Here is a 22,260-nt window from a genome sequence, read left to right as displayed (position 1 = left end):
GGAGGGGGAAAGGAAAAAGGAACACAAAAAATAAAGACTAGAAGGAAAAAAAATGGGAACAGAGCTTTGGTAAATAAGGAGGGAAGAGGGGTTGGAGGGAGGGGAGGGGAACGGGAAAAAAGGAGAGAGGTATCAAATGCAGGTACAAATTCCCTCTGGTGAATGTTATGTGTATCTAAAATGTTACCCATGAAATAAAAGTTTTTTTTTTTTTTTAAAAAAGGACGAAGGCGGTAGGGGGCAAAGCCAAACCAAAACAACAATCAAAGCCAAAAAAACCCAAAAAACCGAAAACTCTGCAGCAGACCTTCCTTCGGATTTAGGCTTTTCTTTGCTCCTCAGGGTGCAGTCGCCGGCCCAGGCGGTCCGGGCCCACTGCTCTGGGGTGCAGGGAGGGAGCACAGAGCCGCCAGGGCAGGGCCTGCCTGGGGCTGCGTCGGGCAGAGGCGACCGTGGCGCTGCTGCAGGTGATTTCCCCAGTAGAGGGCGCGCTGGTGCAGAGCGAGGTCCGCTGGCGCGCAGGCGCGGGGACAGCAGAGGCCCTGGCCCCCAGGTGCAGCCCCGGGTGGGACTCAGGGCAGCTGGGCCGCGGGTTCGGAGCTGGCGGGAAACATTTGCAAAGACAGATTTGAACAGGATCTTTTGTTCTAGGAAAGGATGACTCAATGAAATAAATACGTCGCTTTCTCCAAGTTAATTTATGTATTGAATGTAATTTTAATAAAAATGTCAAAACAGGGGACGGGCATTTAAGTCAGTGGCTTAAGTGCTTGCACAGTAAGTGCAAGGTCGTGAGCTTGATCCCCAATAACCTCCCCCAAGTCAAAACAAAAAATGTCAAAATATTGTTTCCTAGACCATAAATTGACACTAAAATTCATATGGAAGAATAAATATGTAAGAATATCTAGGAATACCTGAAAAACAAAAAGCTACCAGCAGGGTCTAACTCTACCATATATTAACATGCATTATAAAGGCTTTCTAATTAAAACAATGAAGTACTGTTATGAATACAGACAAGTGGAGTGAAATAAGCAAGATGTGGTAGCGCATACCTATAATTCTAACCACTTGGGAGGCGGAGGCAGGAGAATTACAAACCCCAAGATAGCGTGGCCAATTTAGTGACACCCTGTCTCAAAAAAGGGGGATGTAGCCCAACTTGCTTAGCATGGGTTCAATTCCAATAAAAAAAAAAAAAAAAAGACTAGATATATACTAAGTATGTGAAGAAATCAGGGGTCAAAACCAAATTTGTGTACTCAGCTATTAAGAGGGCTGATCTTGAGGCTTTTGTAGGTAAATGGAGGCAACATGAGACCATCCTCATAAGTGAAATAAATCAGACTCACATTTGTCAATATTATATTGTCTCTCTAGTATAAAAAAATAACAATACACTAAAAGAGTAATTAGAATGTATAATAGATATTGTGATAATGAAAGGGAAAGAAAGTGCTCTAAAGGATATAACTGTATATATGTTTAAGTGTGCAAGATAGATGACCATACTACTAAGTTTTTGTTAGTTCTTCAAACAGAATGGTTTATACTGTCATTGTTTGTCCACTTTTTAATGCTTTGATTTTGCAACTTGAACAACTACTTCTAAAATAACAATATGTCATTTATCAACTAGTGATTTCTTAGTTATTTTTTTGAAGTTCTGTTATTATTTCTATCCGTTTGTCTATTTTGCTTTTTTTCTCTAAATAAAAAAACCAACTTTGTGAATAATAGCCTGCTCAGACAACTGGATAGCCATTAGGAAAGGGATCCAACTGGATCTATACTCCATCCAAAAGGAGACTCTAGATGTTTCAGAGATCCAAATAGGAAAACCAAAATATTGAGAGAACTAAGAGTTCATGAGTGAAGACCTCTGTGACCAGACTACAGAAAAAAGTTCTCTATGACTCAAACTCCAGAAGCAAAATAAGGTTGACCAATTTTACTATATATAAACAACAAAAATTTGCACGGCAACAAATTCACCACAAGATCAAGGGACAAATTAAAAACCTGGGAGAAAATGTTTGCAACATATAACATAGATGTATTAGTCAGCTTGCTGGTATTGGGACTGAGCACCTGACACCCACAACTTAAAGGATGAAGAATGTATCCTTTCTTGGGGTGGGGTGGGGTGGGTGGACCTTCAGTCCATGGTCAGCTGACTCTAAGGCAGAAAACACATTGATAGGATTATTTCCAAAAGATGAAAAATATTTCCAAAAGATGAGAAGTATAAAACAAAAAGCGGCCTTTATTTTGAGAACATGGAGAGAGATGCTGACACCCCCCACCGCTGGCGTCCAGCAATCTCTCCAGCGTGGTGTTGGGAGTATGTAAATAGCCTCGATTTGGGGTGGAACCTAAGGAGGGCATCAGGGATGCACAGGTAGCCCATTGGTCCTAGGTTTGGCGCCATAGATAAGTTTCCAGGGGCGGGAAGATGGTGTCACAGGTAAATTCCTAGGGGCGGGGGAGATAGGGGCTTCCTGGTTCCGGTTGAGGCTTTCCTGGCTACAGTGTCCTGTCTGGGCCAAAACCCTTTCAAAAGTATCTCTTAAAAAGCTGTTTTGTAACTGTCTACATAGACTATATATTTTACATGTGGCCCAAGACTTTTTTAACTTCTAACTGATCACAGCCCCAGCAAGCCAGGGGTGCCCAGCCCTCCCTCACCTATCTATTGTGCGTGCAGTGCCTGAACATCCAGTCACTTTCCTAAAGCCCCCGCTAGAGACAGAAGAGCCTTTCAGGAAAAGGTTTTTGACCCAATCTAGGACAACGAGTAAGGCATGACCATCCCTGTGATGTAAAGGGATTTGATAAAAAGAGACCAAAACCCCAGCAGAAAAATGAAAAAAAAAAACACCAAAGAGCAAATCCCTTTGAATGCCAGAAAATGACTCTTGCATGCAAAAAAACAAACAAAAAGGCTCAACTTGTCTCAAAGCAAGACAAGTACTAACCGAAATCACTCAGAGACTGTGTTTTCACCTATTAGATGGACAAAAGTGTAAAAGGTGGGTCAGTATTCAGTTGATGAGGCTTTAGAATATTGGGAGCACCAGTGGATACCGCTATAGGGATGTGAAAGGGGAGATTTCAAACAAAATGAGCTGTATTTTTGCTTTTGATGAGACAGTCCGTATTAGGGACGCACCCCAAAGTCTGCTACCGAGGAGGGCAACGGAAACACGCACAAGTTTGCTCAGGGTAGCACAGTCTGAAATCGCCAGGCCCTGCAAACTAGCAAAGCACTTCACCACTGAATAAGGGAAGAAGCATCTGCAGGACAGAGCGCGTGCGGCTGAGGCTCAAACAGGGCGCTTTACACGACTGAACCTCGGTGACGTCTAAGGCAGATTGCTGCGTTATAAAAGTAACAGCAACAAAAAGCTTAGTGTACAGGTGAATATCCCTCACCCAAATACGTGTAAACTGGAAATGCTTCAGACGTTTTGTTTGGGTTTTGGAATATCTGCGTTACTGATCTTGAGATATCTTGGTAGTGAGACCCAAGTCACAATACGAAATTCCTTTTTATTTCAGAAATACCTTATACTGTAGCTGCATGTAACTGTATGGAATATTTGGTGTACTTGTAGTGGGGCTTTTTTGTAATTCAGACTTTATTGCTTATTAGCTATGTCATTCCATATAATCTGAGGTAAGGAGGCTTTGAGAAAATATACCGGGATGAGGGCAGTGTTGGTGGAAGTGTCATAAGAAGCACCCTGTGGCCACCATCACGCCCAGAAATTTGTAATTTCACATAAAAATGATAAAAATAGTTTACTGGTAATCAGCTAGCATTAGTCTTCATAATCTAGCAAACTCCATAAGCCTGAACAATTTCAGAATCTTCAGAACAAAAGAAACAAAAAATCTTTTCTCACTCCCAGATGTTGCTTTCGAAAAACATATCAACATAACAAAAAGCACACAGTTGGCATATTCTAATTGGCAACTTAATTCTAATTCAAGAAACAAAATATGATTCAGCTTTTTAAAATGAGATTAAACTCCTCTGTAATTATACTTACTTTATAATTCAAATACTTTAACCAAAGCCAAACCTTAAAAGCCACAGATACGTTTCAAATTGCTTTTTTTTTTTTTTTTTTTTGTACCAGGGATGGAACTCACAACCTCACACTTGTCAGGCAGGAGCTGTGCTGCTCAGCTATGTCCCCAACCTTCAGATTGCTCTTATGCTAAGGTAATTTCTTTAAAAATTAACTTTTCAGGGGCTGGGGATTTAGCTCAGTGGCATAAGCACCTGCCTTGCAAGCATGTGGTCATGAATTCAATCTCTGGTACCGGTAAAAATACAAAAAAAAAAAAAAAAAAAAAAAAAGAAAGAAAAAGAAAAAACCCACAACAATCCAGCCTCCCAGATATACAGCAGAAGTGTCATGTTCTTAAAACTGAGGGGTGGCCAGGTGTGGTGGTGAATTCTTATAATCCCAGCACTTAGGAAGCTGAGACAGGACTGCCTGGAGTTCAAGGCCAGCCTAAACTGCATAGCATGACCCTGTTCCCCCAAAACAAACAAAAACTGAGAGGCCACATAAAGTCACTATAAATCACATACAAACATCTGTAGAAGACCATTTGGATGGCCCTCTTTGAATGCAGAACAGCTACCTCCACATACTGATACATACAGAGCTGGCATAGCCATTTCCTTCTCCCTTCAATTGGCTCTAAGCAATGTGACTACGGCTGGCTGAGGTGTTGATGTGGAATCTTTGAAGCTAGATAATAGTCACTGTTTCCTTGCCTTGTGTCTCCCTATGAACAGTTGAGCACAGCGGGGTGGCAGAGCCACATAGCTCCAGGAATGTCAACTGGGTCCAAGCCTCAGGATGAGAGGCCATGACTTCCCAGGGAATAAAAGTTTACATATCAGAAACTGAAGCAACAGCTTCCTCAACGTTCAAATGCTGCTCCGGTTCTGTGATGCAGATTGGTCTTTCTGCATAGCCTTCTCTCTGCATATTGCAGAGGAGCTTTCTGGCCCCCTGGCCAGCCCAGCTCACAGCACTCATGTAATTCTCAGTCACTGACCCTCCAGCCACTCCCTTCGTCATGAATGAGTGAATTCTGGGTGAGGCCTTTGTCCTGTGAATCCTCACCTGGACCAGACTCAGGACCCCGTGGCTGCCCATAACTGTAAATACACGTTAGTGTCTTTACTCCTGCCTCGGTTGCACTGTAGGTGATAGATTGGAATGAACTCATAAGGATTCCAATAACACCTCAAAAGGATTACAAATACAAACTTTCTGGACTTCAAGGAGGACAAGAAAGGGGATTACAACAAACATCAATAAATTTTCCTAGTAAATGTACACCAATAGTGTCCTTTCTTAATGAGTTTCAAAGCCAAGCATGGACAACAGTTCAGCATCTGAAAAGACTGCCACGTACATTATAAAAGATGCAGACTGATAAATACATTGGGCTTGAAAAGTCACTACAAAAACAAAGGAAGGTTTGGGCCGGGGATGTACCTCAACAGCACAGTGGCTGCCTAGTCCACAGTTCAATTGCTAGTACCAAAAAAAGAGCAAGATTTCAAATGTGGTTTTTTGTTGAACCATGTAAAGACCTCAGTTATCCAACAAAAACACATCAGACACAGAAATAAAATTTTATGAAAATCACTGTTTCCAACAATATACAAATTATTAAGGTATCACTTACTCCCATACTAGTATATGCAGCAAAGAAAACATTTTTTCATTCTACTATTTATTTACTTACATTTTGGGGGGTGTTGAGACAAGATCTGGCTATATTATTCAGGCTGGCCTTGAAATCACTATGTAGCCCAGCCTGGCGTTGAACTCACGGCAATCCTCCTGCCTCAGCCTCCTGAGTGCAAAATGAAATGTTTAAATAATATTGATGCAATTTTTTCTTTTCTCTCCTTCTCTGTCTTTTGTTTTGTTTTTGAGACAAGTTCGCCCTATGTATCCCAGGCTGGCCTCCAATGTATAATTCTACCTCAACTTCCAGAGTGCTTTGATTACAAGATTGCACCAACACACCTTGGTTTATGCAAAAGTCTTCTAACGTATCTGACAGATTGGCTTTTTTTTCTTTTAAATCGGTACCAGGGATCAAACTCACAACTGCCTGCTTGCAAGGCAGGTGCTTATGCTGCTGAGCTAAATCCCCAGCCCCCTAGATTGGCTTTTATGCTCACCTATTACTCACACCATTGAAAGCTCTCAAGATCAAACACCTTGACCCAGCCAATGGTGGTGCTCGCCTATAATCCTAGCACTCAGGAGGCTCAGGCAGGAGGATCACTGCAAGTTTGAGGCCTGTTTGGACTACAAAGTGAGCTCAAGGTTCTCAACTGCATAGTGAGACCCTGTCTCAAAAAGACAAAAAACAAAACAAAACAAAAAACATTGTGACCCAAATCAAAAGTCTAAACAGTTGTCAGTTTTTTTAAAATGAAAGGAGTTCATTGTTGAAAAATAAAAAGTAACTACAAAGAGCATGAAATAAAGTGCAAACACTGCTATTTAAATTTCTTTGATGTAATTCTGCTTCTAGTTAAGTAAGAGAAGAGATAAAGACTTTGGGGTACAAACCTATTAATGTGGATCATGCTATGAAGTAACTGTCTACACGTTCTCATTCTCCTTGAAAAGCCACCACATCCACTAGAGTAAGTTCATATAAATAAACTGATTACTCCTTATGTTTGTAAATTTATAGAGCTTAACAGGCTTCATAAATTACTGCATACTGAACAGTAACATTTCCACCATCTATTAAGGCAGTTTTGTAAAAATAATTTAATTGACCAGATCTCTTCATGAACTTTCCGCTTACATCTATTGTGTAAGCAATATACAAAAACCGTATTCTATATACTTAAAAAAAAAAAAAAAAACAACACCTCAGTACCAGAAAATGGTAATGAAAGCTGTGGAAACCAGTTTACTTTCTAAGGGACACTCTTCCCTTATCTCAGATTCCAAGGGCTAGTTGTCCCCTTCAGGTCTGTGCTCCTCAGTGCTTCACCAAATCAACCCAATTCCAGCCCGGAGCAAGCTCCTCTTCCTGATCTGTTTTATCTGCCAGTTTGTGTTTCTGAGTTTTTGAAAGTTGTCCTTTTTGTCGTTTTTCTAACTTGATGGGGTTATACTAGGTGTGTTAATTACATTTCTCTTGTTAGATAGACAAAATACCCAACACCCACAAGATAAGGGAGGTTTATTTAGCTCCCAGTTTGTAGAGGTTTCAGTCCACCCTCAGCTGGCTCCAGGCAAGGTGGAGAGGCACAGGAAAAGTTCTTGGTGGGCATCAAGGGAGAGGGTAAGATGAGTTTATTTCTGTATCCATGCTGCCAGGATTAGGACCAAACCAATCAGTGGGCTGATTTAGTAACCACCCACCCTTAATCCTATCACTGCACCTATCACACACTCTAGATCTGGTCACCTCTGACAATGCCCCACCTATGACTGCAGGAGGCTTTGGAGGGGCATCTAGACACAAGCCATAACAGTAGGAGTTTCAACTGAGATGACAGTGCTATGGATGTTGAACGAATGGAACAGTGATTCTCTGCAAACAGCTCTTTATTCTCCTTGGCGTAGTCAAAGGATGTATAGGTCACTGCTGTTCTCAGGTTAATTTCCACTGCTTCCCGGAACTTCAGTTTACTTTGCTTTACAGCGATGATATGTTATTGTTTTTTTAAAAGCCTTCATACATGTAATTGGGGCAGGGCTGGAGGTATGTTTCTATCCAGGAAATCTCTACTCAAAAGGCATTGGGGGTCACCTTTTCATCTATCCCATGTGGAAATGAAACTGGACATAATTCCCAGAAACAGTTGTCTCCTTCATAAATAGAACCTAACGCTTTAGCTCCATCTCCCGGTCCTCAAGTGAGTCCAGTGGCCCCAGCTCAGCCCCCTCCTTGCACCCAGCTCTGACCCTCGCCAGCATGCGGTTGGGGCTGGAGACAGTGGGCTTCAGGCTTCAGGCTTCAGGCCAGCAGGCATCTGGGGAGAAGCTGCCACACACCTGTGCTTTGACTGTGAGGGTCACAGGGAGTCATCTGTGGGGTCTCCTTGTGGCATGGTGTTTGCCCTTAAGGTTCCAGGGCTTGGAGAATTTGAGACTTCGGATCTTCAACCTGCACTGATACTAGAAAGGAATGGGAAAACACACACATGTTCAGTTATCTCTGCAAAAAGACATACAAAGGAAGACATGCTGGAACTTAGTGAGACTGGTCACCTAAGGAAGTTAAAGAGGAGCAGGGCGAGCTGAGAGGACAGAAGAGGCTGGAGGAGGAAGTGGCACGAGCTTCTGCAGTTTTATCTTTGCACTTTCTATATCCCAAAAATAGTGAAGTCAATAGACTGGGAGGAAACTCTAAAGCGGACAAAGGCAAGTTGACCATACCCATATTTAAATGCTCACAACCACAGAAAAGAAGTAAAACTAGTTTTCAACTATAGAGCCTCAGAGTAAAGACAGAAAGAACAGTAGCATGGAGCTCTCATTGGTGAGTAGTTGGCTAATCACGTTGCCTCGCTAGATAATGATGAACCCACTGGCCCTGTATTATAGGGGTAATAAGTGCAAATGTTAAGAGTGAGACTTCAGTGCTATTTTGTTTTGTGGTACTAGGGGTCGAGCCCAGCAGCACTGTACCACTGAGCTACATCCTGACTGTCTGATTGATTGACTGAGATAGTGTCTCATGGAGTTGTCCAAGCTGGCCTTGAACTTGTGACCCTCCTGCCTCAATCTCCTGAGTAGTTAGAATTTCTCACTGCACCTGGCTAATAAGCATTAAGTACATGATGGCCAGAAAAGGAAGTAAGCAATATGAAAACAGGCAATGAACATTTTGCTACTGGGTGACAACAAGAAATATCAGTAAGAACTCATGATTTTAGATCGCCCCAGTTACATATGTGTCCACGGTTATATGTGTGTGCCTGAATACACACTTACTCGCATGGTGTAGGAAGCCATTGAAGCTGGAGATTGATCACATGTGTGAGGCTAAAGCAAGGCCAGCCCCCCCAAAAAAAACAGAGAGACCAAAACCAGCTATGTAAAAAAGTTGTTCCAGCACCAATAAGGCAGGGGCCAGGCCTGCCAAGCCATGGGCTGCTAGGCAGAGCGCTGAAATTGACCTCGTCTTTCCCAGTGTAAACAAAGGTGCTACAGAGGTTGAGCAGTTCCTTTCCTCCCATCAGGAGGATAAGGGCTCCCCCTGACCCCAGTTCTGTCTTTTCTTTTTCTCATCCTCTCACAGGTCCTTAACCCCACGAACCTCAGGAGCTGCACTGAGTTGTGGCATATGGTGCCAGAACACAGACGGGGTTGGAGACTGAGGGTGAGGGGGACACTTCTCATGTGCATGAGACTAAGGGGAGAAGTGCATTGGTACAGGTCAGTAGTCATCACTGGAAGGTCTTGATATTGGCGTCATCAGGTGTAGAGTGGGGCATTGAAAATCCCTTATTCTCTAGGGCCAGTTATAAATGGTCTTCCTGAGGGAAACCTCTTCCCCTGAAAAGAAAAAAAAAAGAGATATATTAATTATATCAGCTGTCTAACTGTGGGGCAAACTTATCCAAAAGAATCACAAATGCATAAGGACCTGTTTGCTGTATGCTTGATTCCAGTATTTACATTCCTTCTGTGGATCTGGATGACACAGGGTCTTAATTGAGATAGCTCAGACCCCAGAATAAAATCCAAGGAAGCAAGGAATCAAGAAATTTGGAGCAAAGGCTTTTATTTCAGGCCTGGTGATGCAGCCCCCTTAGGATCGACCCAGAGACTGCGCGCCGCAGACACTGAAGAAAAGGATTTTAAAAGCAAGAGAGAGAGGAAAGAAAACCCCACAGTGCTTTTAAGCTGTTGACTTAGTCCTGACAGCATCTGGAAACTGTAAAGCTGTGGACTTAGTTCTGATAACATCTGGAGCTTTTAGTGCATTTTGGTACTCCCATCCTGTGGATAAACATTATCTCAGAATAGCACATCTGCAATAACATGTGGAGAAGAAAGTAGAAAGTTAATTATCTTGGGACAGCTCGTTAGCAATAACATGTGGAAGGGGAGAAAGTTACAAGAAGCTGAAACTTAAGTTTCACAAGGATTAGAAACTTAACCCTATGGGTGCATACAGAATAAGAGGAGGCACACTGGTTAGAGTTAAGCCATAACATTAATAACCTTAAGCTTCTTGAGAGGATTACAAGGGAAGTGGCTCCAGGCACTGTTTCAGAATCAGGTCCCCAAGCAGGGAAAAGGTGGCAGCCCGACCCCCACACTGATAACCTTAACTGAGCCACTAACTATCCATTCAGCCAAACCTTCCACGGGCTGTCCAAAGTGTACAGGACGGGATCATTGGGCCACTCCATGTAAATTCAGAACTTCCAGCAGGCCTGATCAGGCTGGCTCCAGCACATCACTGTCTCCCTATGGCTTTGTAGTGGGTCTTGATATTGGGTAACCTAAATTCTCAAACTCCATTGTGTTTTCAAAATTGTTTACTACAGAGGTACTTGTTTTAAATTCAAGATTAATGTAACTCTACATTTATTGAGGTCCTTTTTGCTTACTTAAATCAATTTTAGTTGTCAATGTGGTAACTCAGACCCCAGAATAAAATCCAAGGAAGCAAGAAATTAAATTTGGGGAGCAAAGGCTTTATTTAGGCCAGGCCTGGCGATGAGTCTCCGGGAGCCAATTTGGAGACTTCATGCGCCAGAGACTGGAGAAAGGGATTTAAAAGGCGGGGGGGGGGGAGGGGCAAAGGAGACCCTCAGAGCTGTTAAACTGTTGACCCCAAATCTGTTTTTTTTTTTTTGTCTTTTTGATTTTTATCGGTACCAGGGATCGAACTCACGACCGCCTGCTTGTAAGGCAGGGACTTATGCCGCTGAGCTAAATCTCCAGCCCGTTGACCCCAAATCTGGAAACTGTAAAGCTTTCCACTTAGTTCTGACAATGTTGGGAGCCTTTGGCACCTTACAATTTACTCCCATCCTGCAGATAAGTATTATCTTGGAATAGCACATCTGCAATAACATTTTGGGAAGAAAATAGAAAGTTAATTATCCCAGGACAGCTTGTTAGCGCTAACCTGTGAGAAAGGGTCGAAAGTTACAAGAAGTTGAAATTTAAGTTTTTACAAGGATTTGGAACTTAACCCTTTTGGTGCATTAGGGTTAAGCCACAACATTTTTTGTAATTTCTTTGAAGTTAAGCATTTCTTAAGAACAGCGCAATTAGCACATTTTATGAAGACTACACCGGGTTGGGAAAGGGGAAAGGCAGTGCGGCGCATTACAGAACAGAAAATATGGCGAGATTACATTCCTTGGGGAGCGCAAGGTCAGGTAAGGGTTGTGCTAACAAGCAAGTCTCCCTGCATACAAGCAAGTTTAGATGAGAAGAAATCCTGTTTTCCTCAGCAGAGAATGGGGAAGCCTAGGAGTAATTAACAACTCCTGTTAGCTTATCTTAGCACCGCATCTGTTATTTGTAGAGAGCAACAATGGTTAACATATCAATTAGCTAAGATTTTACAATTCTTTACAGAGAAGAGCATTGCTTAACATATCAATTAAGTCATCCAGAGGGAAAAGGAAAACACATACACAGTAGGCTCCGTTACAGGTTTTGCTATAATACACATATAACAAAGCTATTTTTTCCTAGAGTACAACAGGAATGATCTTCATACTGGACAATAAAAGCACCCAGTCCAGTGCCAATGTGGGGTCGAGGGTGTGTTTGTGTTTTTCCAGGAAAAGATAAATGGCCTATCTGGGTGCCAGTGTGTGCTGTCCAGCTATATCGAGGGCCCAAACCCAGGAAAGGGGTTGATCCCACCTCTCCAGAAACAGATGCTCAGTCCTCAGACAGTGATGCCTCAGAGCCCAGGCCACAACCCATAGAAAAGGATGAAGCTAGAACAACCTTAATTGACCAAGATGCCCAGGAGATGGTAACCAAAAATAAAAAAGGTCCAAATAGATGATAAAAGTACGTGCTAAGTCCTATGACAAAACTATGTTAATTATAGATAAGATTTTTGTCTTTTTCAAATTCTCTGATAAGAGATCTCTGCTAACTGACCTACTACAAATGTGACTAGTACACTTAAAATGACAAATTCTACAGTTGTAAAAATTTTGTGTAATAAAAAAAATTTTTTTGTGTAATTCAGTTTGGCTAAAATATATTTTAGCACACTCTGATTGCGAAAGATGTTTGTAAATCTGTGTGTGTACCTGTTTGTTTGTCCAGTCTGTTAAGCTGTTCTTGGAAGTCGCTGAGCTAGTGATCACTCACACATGTGAAGGCAATAGCACCAGTCAGGAATGAAGGCAATAGCACCCGGACAGGAATGCCCAGGTGGCACAGGATGCCTGAAAAACTTCCTGAGGGCAAGGGGGTGCTGGAGGTGACAAGTGTTTCAGACTCCAGGACACTTGGTGTAAGAAGCGAGCTAGTTCAGCAAAGGGGCATGAAATAGCCCCCAGAAACTTGGAGAGTTTTTGTGGACACTAACAACTCTGCATTTGTTTCTACATTTGTTTGAATCTGTACAGATTGTCAGTCCATGTGTCCGTTTGTCTGTCTGTGAACAGCTGTTCTTTTTATTTTGAACTCAGCAATTTCTCTTTTTCTTTTGCATTTATAGATCATTAAATCAAGGTTTATCTGAGTTATACAATTACAACACTTGCTTCCACCTGGGTTCTCAGTTAGTCCAAATGATGCTAAAGTCACTTGTGTAAATGTAATGTACATTGTTGCTTATAGCTTGAGAGTCTCTCATTGGTCAAAAATAATATGTTAAATGCTATGACTGGAGTTTCCCTAACAAAAAATTATTATAAAAATGATTAAACAGGGGCTGGGGATTTAGCTCAGTGGCATAAGCGCCTGTCTTGCAAGTGCGTGGTCGGGAGTTCGATCCCCGGTACCGATTAAAAAAAAATGATTAGGGGCTGGGGATTTAGCTCAGCGGCATAAGCACCTGCCTTGCAAGCAGGCAGTCGTGAGTTCGATCCCTGGTACCGATAAAAAGGAAAAAGACAAAAAAAAAAAAAATGATTAAACAAAAATCCCTTAGGGTTGGGATTATTGGGCAGGACTTCAATTGACGAATAAGAAAGTGGCCCTTTCTTATTTTACTAGCCCTTGTTCATTGATTAGAGACCCCAGTGATCTCCCTAGCCTTATGGAAGACACCCCAAGTAAAGTTATATAAATATTATTGTAATATGTTTACATTGGTCATCATTAAAAGAAATAATACAAAATATTTTTGATATGAAGATGCTCTGATACAAAGGTTTCATGAGGTTATGACAAATGTTTATTGTTAACCTCATGTATATTTATATATTCAAGCCTCTAGATGTATAGGTCTTTAAAAACGTAAAAACAGGGGCTGGGGATTTACCTCAGTGGCATAAGCACCTGCCTTGCAAGCAGACAGTCGTGAGTTCAATCCCTGGTACCAACAAAAACGAAAAAGACAAAAAAAAAAAAAAAAAAAAAAGTAAAAACAGATTATTTATGGTGACAAATTTTATTTCAGATTCAGACTTCTGCCTCTAACAGATGCTTAGGAGACGTACATTCTACTAAAGGTCACCAAGTTAGGTAAAGGCTTTTATGTATTAGATAGGGTGACTGACCAGAACCAGGGGATATCTCCTGTTTAAAAAATGCAGATTCAAGTGTGTTAAAAAATGTCATCATGATTCTCAGGTTTTAACATCAGATATGGTTTTGATTTCTCATTTTCTATATAAAATATGTGATTGTTAACATCATACAGGTATTCAAATGTTAAAACATCTGTGATTATTAAAAAGTAATGGTTCTATTTTATGCTGTAAGATGTTTGATATTTAGATCAGATGATAATGCCTCTAACTACATTATGCTGTTAGCAATCTTTTCTTCTGGATGCTCAACAACTGAGGTTTGGAGACAACAATTAGAGACAATGGGCTAAGAGGACAACTCGTATTTTGGCCTCCAAGGTCAGTGAGGACCTTTGCTGGACAGGACGTAGAGAACCTTTGCTGTGTCATGCTACACTCGGTGAGTCCCTGGTCTTCTGACCAACAAGACTGTGAGGCTACTGAGGAGACTGATCTCAGTGTGTGGTGCCTCAGGACGGCCACCAGGAGCAAACATCTCTCAGGCTTTCACCGAGAGCAATTCGGTCGAGCAATGAGCGAGAGTCATCCGAATGGTTGATACTGACAGAAGAACTAAGAGATGCTACAGCTGGTTCCTGTTGTACTTCCCCAAAAAGGACCCTGAGATGAAAAATGGCAGGACAACTGCCAGTTCAGGACCAGCCTGGGCAATTTAAAAAGACCTTATCTCAAAAAAGGGAGAGGGGGTTTACGGATATAGCTCAGAGTCAAGTGTGTGGTATTAAGTTCAGTCTCTAGTACTGCTAAAAACAAAAGTGAATCGAAAACCCAACATTTTACATAGTAGAATTATCTGGTCCAAACTATCAAGTGTAGAGATTGGGATTTTTTTTTTAGAGAATAAAAGCAAAACAGAAAAAAGAGTAGAATTCAGAATTTTTAAAAAAAGTAGTTATACATTTTGGATCTTATTATCTTTAAGTTTTTTATTAGGGAAATTTGAATTTTATTCTTTCATTATATACTGCATGTACTGAAATTCACATACTTTATTTTTGTACCAGAAAGTAAATTCATGACCTTGTGCCTGCCAGGTGAGTGCTATGCTGCTGGGCTATATTCCTGGTCCTGTGTTTTTAAATTATTTGAAAAATTTCCAAGATGGGACTGCCTGGGTCAAAGTACATACATACTCACATGATTCTTGTTAATAGATTTCCCTCTTGTTTTCCAGATAATTATCTCTTGAAATGATTCTCTGCAGCAAGGGAACATTAGTCTTATTAGCATGCAAGAAAATGTATCCACTTAGCACTACATAGGCTGCTGTTTTTGAGATAGGATCTCACCATATAGTTGAGAAAGGTTGTGAAGTCACTGTACAGCTCAGGCTGGCCTCACACAGAACTGTGTATCTCGGGATGGCTTCAAATGGCAGCCATCCTCCTGTTTCAGCCTCCCGAGAGCTGGGATTACAGATATGGGTCACTCTGGCTGGTCTTGCTATGTAGTTTAGGTTGGCTTTGAACTCACTGTATAACACAAGTTGGCCTCAAACTTGTGGTCATCCTCCTGCTTTAGTTATTATTATTTTTTTGTCTTTTTGAGAATTCACTATGCAATTCAGACTGGTCTTGAACTCATTAGCCATCCTCCTGCCTCAGCTTCCTGTGTACTGGAATTACAGGTGTGCATCACCATATCTGACTTTTTATTTTTTGAGGCAAGGTCTCGTTGTACACTCTACCTGGACCTCAATTTGAAGATTTTCTTGCCTCAGGTTCCCCAGTAGTGGGATTACAGAGGTTTACTACCACCTCTGGTTTAGAACTACTACAGATCGTTTGACTTAATCTGAGACTGATTATAACCTTGAATTTGGGTTTAAAACTGATTTTTGATATGACTCCTCCAGTTGGGTGTGGTGATACATCCCTGTAAACCCAGTTCTTGGGAGGCTGAGGCAGGAGGATCATTGTGAATTCAAGACCAGCCTGGGCTACAAAGTGAGCTCCAGACCATCCTGAACTGCGTTGTGAGCCCTTGTCTCAAAAAGACAAAAACATAAAAGTCTTTCTGATTCCCAGTATAAAAACAAAAAATAAACAAGGTCTTCTATAAAGTGCAAGGCACAACCTAAGCTTGAATATGAGATCCTCCTGCCACAGCCTTCCAGAGCACTAGGATGACAGGCATGTGATACCATTACTCCTGAGTTTATTTTTCCAATAATAGTCCTTTTGGATTATATAAAAAAGAAAGATCCATAAAATACTTCATCAATCCCGTCTCTTTTTTTTGTTTTTTTTAGACAGAGTCTTACTATGCAGTTTAGGCTGGCCTGGAGTTCACTTTGTAGTCCAGGCTAGTCTCAAACTCACAACGATCCTCTTGTCTTAGCCTCCTGAGTGCTTTGGATTATAGGTGTGTGCCACCATGCCCAGCCAAAGCTCCATTCTTTGAAGTGCATTGAAAAATCAGAGGTCCATATATTGACTAAGTCAGTATATAGAAGATTACTGCTTTTAGCTGTCATTTCTCTTGTTTTGTTTTTTACCCTGGCACTAGCTATTGAACCCAGAGCTTTTGTGCTGAACCACGTACCAGTTTCTCTCGGTTCCTTTTTGAGGTAGGTTCTTGTAAAATTTTCCAGACCAGACTTGAACTTGCAATCGTCCTTCCATGTAGAATGAATTCCCTCTCTCCCTTCCTTTCCTGTTTTTCTTAGGTTATTGGGGGTTGAATCTAGAGCCTCATACATAATAGGTAATAAAGGTGCCACTAAACTACACCCCCAGCCCTCAGAGACTTACTTTTAAATTATGAAGTAAGTTCCTTCAAAAAAAGGTCCTTATTGAACGTCAAGGCTGGTACTCTTCTTGCTGTGCATGCTATTCAAAACAAAAGCAACTTTATGCCTTCCAGCTGTTTAAAGCATTTCTAAGTTTTCCAGACAAGGCCAGGGATCCCCTCATGTGAGCGCTTTGCTCTTCTTTTCCTCAGAGACAACTAAACCAGTGAATAGTCAGGCAACCCCAGCTGTCTGGATTTCAGTTTTCTTAGCTGCATCAACTTTGTCTGTATGTTCATGTTTTGGGTGGGAGTGGCGGCCACAGCACTGGAACACAGGCATGTTCATTACACCTTGTCCTCTGAGAAACAGCTACTAACAAATAAAGGAAGTCAGCGGCAATGAAGAAGCTAGCACAGCCAGGTTCACAAGGCACAGGCGCACAGGTCCCTGGCCTGGGAAATTACAGCATCGCAGCAGCATCGCAGCATTGCATTTGCTGCACCAGCAAGGATTTGCAGCCGGCAGCATAAGCGGTCCGAGGCTGCGCAGGCGCACCACACACCCTCAGCCAACACGTCTCCCCGCCATCTCTGGGGGCCTTTTTCAGGCCCCCAGACATGGGTCTGTCTTCGGCGCCGCCTGATGCAGTGAGAAAGTCCTGTGAAGGTAGACCTCTCCTGGCTGTTTTCCTTGCCGTGCAATCTAGGCCACGAAGAAGGGACACACGTGAAAGCTTCAGGAGGGTGGATCGTGGCTGGGTGAAAGGCCACTGCGGAGTTGGGTGAATCGGGCCTTTTCAGGCACTACAGGAGGCGCCAGGGCGAAGGGCCTCTCCCGTTGGCCTTAAGAGCTCGAGGCTTGAGCCGAGACCCTTAGCCGCGGGGTGAGGCACTGCTCGCGACATTGAGGAGCTCGGTGGGGGCGAGGTGGTGACTGTAAGGGCGCCTACAACAGGCTGTTGGCCCTCGCTGGCCGAGTACTGCGTCTGTTTTGTCGCTTCAGGCTTGTCTCATCCCTTCGACTCAAAGGCCAGCGTTCGGAGGTCTCTGCATTAAGTAGCAGCTAGGTTCAGGTGGCAGCAGTGGCTGGGTTTTGGTTCTTTGTACGCCCTCATCCTGGAGGTCTCACTCCCTCCCTTGTCTTTCTGACCTTTCTAGTCCCGGTTTTTTCTCCTTGGGCAGCAGAGTGGGCTCAGATCAAGCAGGCAAATTGTTTATTTATTTTCGTTCAGCCAAACTAAGCTCCTCACCGCCGCACCTTCTGCTTGACTTCTACCTGTCGTGTTGTATTGGATTGAGATTTATTAAGTAAATTTGTTCTTATGGGGGATTCTTTCCTGGTGTGTTTTTTTTTTTTTTTTTTTTGTATTGTCTTTTTGAGACAATCTTGCTGTGTGCGTTTCAGTGCTTTTTTGTTTCTTCACTTTTGGGTCTAGGTTCTTGTTAGGTAGTGAACTTGTATGTAGTCTTCCTTGAGTATCCTGAGTGTTGGGGTAACAGATGTGTGCCACCATCCCAGGCTGTACTTTTATTTTATATTTTATTTTTACTTCCTTTATTTTTTTATTACTTGTATTTTTCTTTTAACAGTTTTTTCCTTTTATTTTTGGTACTGGGAATTGAACTTACCACTTGGAGCTCACAAGACAGGTGCTTATGCCTCTGAGCTAAATCCTCAGCCCTTTACTTTTATTTTTGAGAGATCTTACTAAGTTCCCTAGCTTAGCTTCAACTTGTTATCCTCCTGCTTAAGAATTCCAGAGTGCTAGGATCATAAGAATGTATCGCTTGTCTTGCATATGGATATCTAGTGCTCTAACAGATTGTATAACATGCTTCACCTTTTCTGTACTGTTCTGTTAAGAGATGGCCCAGGTGGGCTGGGATGTAGCTCTGCAGTGAGATTCTGTCTGAAAAATAAGAGGCCAGGTGTGGTGGGGTATGCCTGTAATCCCAGTACTCAGGAGGCTGAGGCAGGAGGCTCATCCATGAGTTGGAGGCTCGGCTACATAGCAAGACTCTGTATCAAAAAAAAAACAATTCAGAAATCATTTATTTCACACAAGTGTGTTAAATACAATTGCTACAAAACAGTGTATTGAATTAGGAAGATTCATATTAGATATGATCATGTCCATCCATTTGTTATCAAGTGTGCACCTTAGTCATGTGTGTACTCTGGTTAGTCGTTCAGTGAAGTCTCCAGTTCATCCGTTTACATGGGCATTTACCTCTCATCCAAAGCCTTTTCTCTGGGTATTTACAAATACGTATAATTTATATTATCATTTAAGTATTAATGTTAATAATAACGTTTTTGTATACCTGTACTATGAAGTTTTAATGTTAGTAATGTTTGTTTATTTCTCTTGCGTACTGGGAATCGAACTTCCAAGCTCGGCATCTGCTAGGCAGGTGCTTATGCCACTGACGTACATTCCTGGCTTCTAATAATGTTTATATGTGTATACCTGTATTGTGTTTTGGAGACAGCATCTCCCTATGTAGTGCAGGCTAATGTCAGACTCCTGGGGATTTTCCTGCATCCGCCTCTCAAATGCTGGGATTTCAGCTGTGTGACATAATGCCTGGCTAAATTTACATACTTTATTTGGAAAGTTTATACCAGTAAAGTGAAACTAAATTTTTGAGACAATAGATGTCAGCTTAGAAATCATCAAGTTTACTACAAAGAGAGGTGTGGAAATGAGTTGCATAGTGGAAGATTTCAGAATATGAGTGAATGGGCAGTGCCATCCAGGCCATTTTTTTCCTTTTTTTTTTGTCTGTTTGAGACAGGGTTTCACTATCCATAAGGCTGCTGGCCTTATGCTCACTTTATAGCCTAGGCTGGTCTTGAACTCACAAAGATCTCCCTGCCTCAGCTTCCCAAGTGCTGTGATTACAGGCATGAGTCATCATGTCCTGCTCCTTTTTCTTTCTCTCTCTCTCTCTCTTTTTTTCTTTTTGGTGTTGAGAATTGAACTGGGGCCTCATGCTTCCCAGACTGGTGCTGTACCACCAAGGTATATCCTGGGCTCTGTGATGCCATTTTAGTAGTGATTGATTTTGGTGTACACACTTTCTAAGAATGTCACTGTCTCTTAAACAATGCTTGTTGTCTAGAGCTACTTAGGTGCCTGTGCTATATCCTGGAGAATTTATCTCCAGCTTTCACACTAACTGGATGAACCTTTGCATCCTTTCCTGTAGAGCCGATCCTGCAGCTTGTACTTACTGTCGCTTGCTGTACTTTTCCTGGATTTTTCTGGAAGGTTGATGCCTCCTTAGGGAACAGTTTCAGCTGCACCGTCAACCCTCAGTCTGGCAAAGAGCAGGAGGAACTTTGTAATTGTCTGTTCTGCCTGGGCTGTGGCCTAGGCAGCTCACATTTCACTCTTGGGCCACCTCTGCAGGAAGAGAGCTGGGGACACCTCAGGAATTGGGAATTTCTATTTTTTGTTTTAGTAACAGTTCAGATCATTGTTTCTGGCTTTTCTTTTTCTGAACCCCCAGTGAGAGAATTGCTTAGAGGATGGCTTTCCTTTACATTAACACTGAGCTGGACAGACTGGGCCCAAGTGCCCAGCAGGGCCTGCTTGCTCAATCAGGGCTGTCAGTGTCCAGAAACCCTCTCAGTAGTGTACTTGATTAGCCTTTAAACTTTCCTGACAACTCTTTTCTTATACTTGCATGTTGACTGAAAAGCAATGCCTCAGTAGAAATGATTGATTCTGTGCCTTATTTTTTTTTACTAGTTGGTCCCAGGTGTGAATTCCAAGAAGCATAATGTGCTTTGACTGGGGTCCTGCGGAGATTACTGGTCTGTGAAACCTCCTTGAATAAAAAAGTTTTTTTTCTTCTTTGAGATTATTCATCTTGCTGGGTTTGGTTGTCTCTCAGTCTCCCTTTGTCTTGCTTTGGTGCTTCTGTGTTTGTTTCTTCCTCTTTTTTTGAGACAGGGTGTGGCCTTGAACTCACAGTGTAGCCCAGGCTGGCTAACTCACAGCCAGGGTCTCACCAGGTCAGTAAGTTGCCCAGGCTGGGGCCCAATTTAGGATCTTTTTCTCTTAGACTCCCAGTGTGCTGTGATTTTACTTGTATGCCAATACACCCAGCTTCAAAAAGAATATTTTTCTGGGTGTGGTGGCGTATTCCTGTAATTCCAGCATTTGAGAAGCTGAGGCAGGAGGATCTTTACAAATTCAAGACCAACCTAGGTTACAAAGTGAGCCTTAGGCCAGCCTGAACTGCACAGCAAGTCCCTGTCAAAAAGACAAAAAGATTTAGTCATCTTTATTGAAAAGGCATCTTTATTTGATTTGTTGAGTTTTATGTAGGCCAGTGTTAAGTGAACAAAGATTAAGGTCACAGTGTTTAAATTTTTTTCACAGTATATTTCAGTTGTTGGAGGCCAAAGGTAGTTGTACAGTGTGCTAGTAGGCTGAGGAGAATAGACGTTCATGTTTAAAAATTCAGCTCATCCCTGCACTTTGGAGGCCGAAGGCTGAGGCAGGAGGATTGCTAGAAATTTGAGGCCAGCCTGGGGTACAAAGTGAGTTCAAGGGCAGGCTGAACCACATCGTGAAATCCTGCCTTTAATAAAGATTTAAAACAAAATTCGGCTGGGCCTGGTGGCACATGCTTGTAGTCCTGGCACGCTGGGTGGTTGAAGCAAGAGCAGTTCACAACATTTAGCAATACCTTCCCTTAAAGTATCATTAAAAAGAAGGGCCTGGAACATTGCTCAGTGCAGAGGCCCTGGGTTCAGTCCCAAGTACCACGCAGAAATTGCGCTGGAGTGATGGCACACACTGTACCTGTGGTCCAGCATTTGGGAGCCTGTGGCCAGAGGATTTCGTGTTACAGGGCAGCACGGGGCTGCATAGTGAGGCTCTGTCTCAAATAGTGGGAAAGATCCTACCTGGATCCCACCCTGGACGCCTGCTGGGTGAGGTCCTCGCAGCCTAGCCACAGGGCCCTCCGCCCCTTCCACTCACCTGCAGGCCCTGACTCCCCACTTTCTCAGGTGCGCCCACCTGGCTGCTGTGTACCCCCCCTCAACCCCAGGTCCCCGCCCTGGGGAGCAGCTTGGCAAGCTGAGCTGCCCGGGTCGCCCTGCTGTCCTCAGCGTGATGTTCAGGCTGCTCCTGCCCGGTGGTGTCCTCTGGGCACAGGAGGGAGGCTCCCTGGTGGGGTCTGGGCTGGGCCTCACCTGCCACCTGGGGTGCTGGAGGTTCGGGGCAGAGCGAAGCCTGGCTAGGGTAAGCCATGTCTGGGCAGCCAAGTCACAGAGTAGTGAAGGCGAGTGTGGCATCCTTTCAGTCCCACTTCTTTGTGCTTTATTGCGGTGCTTGACCCTTAGCAACTTCGGGGCGGAGGTGGCGTGGAGCGCATGGTGTGTGTGATTCGTTCTTTTTGTTTGGCCTGGAGAACTATTAATTTAAAACATCAGTGAATGGAACGAAGTCACTTTACTGTTACCGAATTTCCCGTGGAGTGAGGACAGTTGCACTGAAGCTTATGCGTGAGACCGCAGTGTATAATAAGTGTCGTGCGGGGGAGCAAACTCAGCGTTGAACCGAGTCTAGGGCAAGGCGTGTGTTTGTGTTTACGGATTACAAGTGTCATGGCCGCTTTTGGACACTCAGTAAAGGCCGGGCTGTAGTAGTTGGGCTCTTAGCTCCAGTGCAGGTGTGTTGAAAAGGGACACATCGGTATTCAATTGGTAGTGACCTGGGGAAGAGGAAGGTGAC

At 42.9% G+C, this 22,260-nt stretch overlaps 1 protein-coding gene and 2 long non-coding RNA genes across 3 annotated transcripts in view; all 3 read right to left on the bottom strand.

Annotated features, from left to right (window-relative positions):
* Positions 1 to 5,665: 5,665 nt before the first annotated feature.
* Positions 5,666 to 16,700, bottom strand: LOC134474308 (uncharacterized). Its single transcript, XR_010045097.1, has 3 exons — positions 16,525 to 16,700; positions 9,340 to 9,578; positions 5,666 to 8,195 (listed from the first exon to the last, which is right to left on the bottom strand). It is a non-coding gene; the product is annotated as an uncharacterized LOC134474308 (long non-coding RNA).
* LOC134474309 (uncharacterized) lies at positions 9,791 to 16,518 on the bottom strand. The gene is made up of 3 exons (XR_010045098.1): positions 16,316 to 16,518; positions 14,909 to 14,969; positions 9,791 to 13,551 (listed from the first exon to the last, which is right to left on the bottom strand). It is a non-coding gene; the product is annotated as an uncharacterized LOC134474309 (long non-coding RNA).
* A 5,117-nt stretch (positions 16,701 to 21,817) lies between the features above and the next one.
* Positions 21,818 to 22,260, bottom strand: part of LOC106026489 (zinc transporter ZIP11-like) — a 115,487-nt gene continuing 115,044 nt past the window's right edge. Inside the window, exon 12 of the transcript XR_010045057.1 lies at positions 21,818 to 21,939. The gene's annotated coding sequence lies outside the window, so the exon portion shown is untranslated. The remainder of the gene's footprint in view (positions 21,940 to 22,260) is intronic.

This window comes from Cavia porcellus, unplaced genomic scaffold (genome assembly GCF_034190915.1).
Source record: "Cavia porcellus strain 051 isolate PalLab524CR breed Dunkin Hartley unplaced genomic scaffold, mCavPor4.1 scaffold_32, whole genome shotgun sequence".
NCBI lineage: Eukaryota > Metazoa > Chordata > Mammalia > Rodentia > Caviidae > Cavia > Cavia porcellus.
Note: the sequence above shows the minus strand (reverse complement) of the source record. Positions and strands in the feature narration are given on the sequence as shown.